Raw genomic sequence first — 3,092 nt, 5'->3', positions numbered from 1 at the left:
TGTCCTTCTATCTCATTCTACTGGTGCTCAGATCTTTCATGTATACTTCTCAGTGTGCCCTGGTTCAAGCTCTTTGCTGAAAACCTTAAACAAATCATCATTAGCTTAAAGTACAAGAGATTCTATGAAATGTTCTGTAAACATTTCTCATCTATTTCTCTCTTTTCTGAAATCCAATTTTAGTTACAATAAATAAGTTCTATTAACATTGTATTTTCTCATATTTGTTGTTTTATTTATATTTTTGGACCCTAATTACTTAGAACTTTACTTGGGAACTTCACACTTTAAGTTGTTGAATTTATCCTACCATCTCAAACGACTAAAAATGCTGGGAAAAATATTGGAAACAACAATTCTCAGGCATTGGGCAATAAAAATCACAGAATTGTGATACCTGAAAAAAGGAAAACAAATGAGGTATTTTCTAGGATTGCCCCAATTTACCACCTAGAAAAAGTCTGTAGGGTGGAGGAAGCCAAACAGAGCTTGGCAATCTCCCTGAGTTGAGGGAACAGAATAGAGAATTTAGGGAGGGCAAGGCAGCTAGGAAGAATAGATAGACTATCAGACAGAAATGAGCTCCATAGAAAAATGCTGGAGATCTTCAGAAAGTTCTTTCTGAGTCTTCGGTTGAGCCCATGTTTGTGAAGAAACTACTCAAAGTCAGAGAAAGGACCACTACATAGGAACTGATAGAACACTGCTCAGGAAAGGAATTCAAAAAAATCTCATAGACTTAAAATGTAAGAGCCCAAACTGCAAGACTTCTGGAAGAAAACTTTAGAAGATCTAAGTGCTCTTAAATTAGGCAAAGAATTCTTTAAAAACACACAGAAACTACAAACTATAAGGAAAAAAGATCAACAAACAGGGCTTGATCAAATTTATAGACCTTTACACTTCAAAACACACTATTGCAAAATGAAAAAGCAAGTCACATGCTAGAAGAATCCATAGAATATATGTTGGACTATGTAAGAATACATGTTGGAAAACATATACTTATTGAAAGGTTTAAATGCAAAATCTATAGAGTTCTTTAATTCTTAATAAGTAAATCAACCAACATTTTTTAATGGCAAACAAATTTGAAAAAACACTTCGCTAAAATGATATGAGTGGGAAATTAACATATGGGAAAATTCCCGCATAATTTGTGATTAAAAAATTCAAATTAAAACCATAATAAAATACCATTAAACAAGCACTAGAGTGACTAAAATTAAAAAGTCTGACCATACCAAGTACAGATGAGGACATGGAGCAACTTCGACTCTCATAGATTCTGTGAGAATATGAAATTCTAAAAGCAACTTTGGAAAATGGTTTGGCAGTTTCCTAAAATTATAAACATGAAATTAAATATGATCTAGCCATTTCACTCCTAGGTATTTATCAAAGAGAAATAAAAACTTTTGTCTGTCTCCATCCCCAAAATATCTCTAAAAGTTTATAGCACCTAGGTATATAAATGTCAAAAACATGCAATAACCTAAGTGTTAATCAATTGATGACTGGTTAAACAAATGGTGCTACATCCTTACAATTAATACTACTAAGCATTTAAAAGAGAAAGAATGACTGATACATGCAACAACATGCTAAGTTGACACAAAGGCTACCTACTCCATTCTGGCTTTTCTCTATTTATACATTTTTCTCTTCTCACATAGATTGGTGCTTTTGGCATTGTTCCATAGGTCTCTGAGGTTCTTTCCAATTTTCTTCCTTCTGTTTTCTTCTACAGTATATCATTTCTATTGATAAATATTCAAATTTATTGACTTATTCTCCTACCATTTCATATCTGCTGTTGAGCTCATAGAGTTCAAAAACATGAGCTCATATTTTTCATTTGGTGACATCACTTCATCCTTTGTTGAGTCATTCTTATGTTTTCCTTAAACTCTATAAAAAAGGGCTATCTTAAATTCTTTGAACATATAACAGCTGCTTTGGAATTTTTTAATAAAAAATCCAACATTTCAGCCCACTCAAAGTCAGTATTTTATTGTCTGATTATTTTCCTGATTATATCACACTTTCCTGTTTCTTTATACATTTTATATTTTATTTTTGCTCTTCTTGTGAAAACAGAACATTTTAGACAATATAATGTGGCTGCTCTCGATTATTTATCCAAGGATTTGTATTACTGCTCTGGATTACTAGTTTCCTGAGGGTTTTTGTTGCTATTTTATTTTTAATTAATTTATTTAACATTCTTGGACATAATTTACAGAATCTGTCACCTTCTTGGCATGTCTGCTGATAACTATTATCTTTTAAAAAAAATTCTCATTTTTATTTTTTTAGCCTAACTTCCTAAGGGTCAGCCCTGTGTCCCTATAACTTAGTGGTCGGTTATGAGGTTTTACTCAAAAACTGTGATCTAGTAAAGTTTCCATGTTTGGCTGGTGAAATTATGGGGTGGGAAATACATTCAGAGTTCAGGCAATTTTCAGGTTTGACCCAATAACAGACTTCCAGTCAATCAGAGCAGTGTGGAGAACATGGACCCTCTCAGATTCCCGCTGTGTGTGCAGCATCCAAGGCAGTGAGGGAAATGTGAAAAACTTGTCTAGCCTCTCTGTGTCTCTCCCACTTTCTGAATTTATTTTGTTACAATTCTGACTAGTCTTGATAGACTTAGGCTTATCATAAAAGACTGCGATTTAAGGCAAGAGAATGGCAGTCTTCTCCATTCATTTTCCACAAAGTCCGCTACTTTGGCTGACATTGTCATTAAATGTGTATTTTTTTACCCTCAGTTTCGAATCAAGTCAGCCCCCCTCCAGCAGCAAAACTTCTGGTTTTCACATCCAGCCCTAATCTGAGAGAAATACTGTTGTCAAGTTGGGCAGGAAAATGGAAGAAGGAAGCATTTATCCTGTAGCCTTTGGTTCCCATTGTTCCTGGGTAATTTCTCTAGGCATTACTATCTCCATACTCCCTGGGTGCTCATGTATTGCATGCTAGTGTGTACAATGGGCAAGAAGTGAAAAAAATGTCAAGAAAGGTGTTAATGGACCCATATCAAGCAGATTGAAACCTATGTAAAATTCACACAGTCCCTATGGAAAATAGTA

Source organism: Pteropus medius, unplaced genomic scaffold, assembly GCF_902729225.1.
Source record: "Pteropus medius unplaced genomic scaffold, Ma_sr-lr_union100, whole genome shotgun sequence".
Classification (NCBI taxonomy): Eukaryota; Metazoa; Chordata; class Mammalia; order Chiroptera; family Pteropodidae; genus Pteropus; species Pteropus medius.
The sequence above is the reverse complement of the archived record's forward strand: the minus strand, read 5'-3'. Positions refer to the sequence as shown.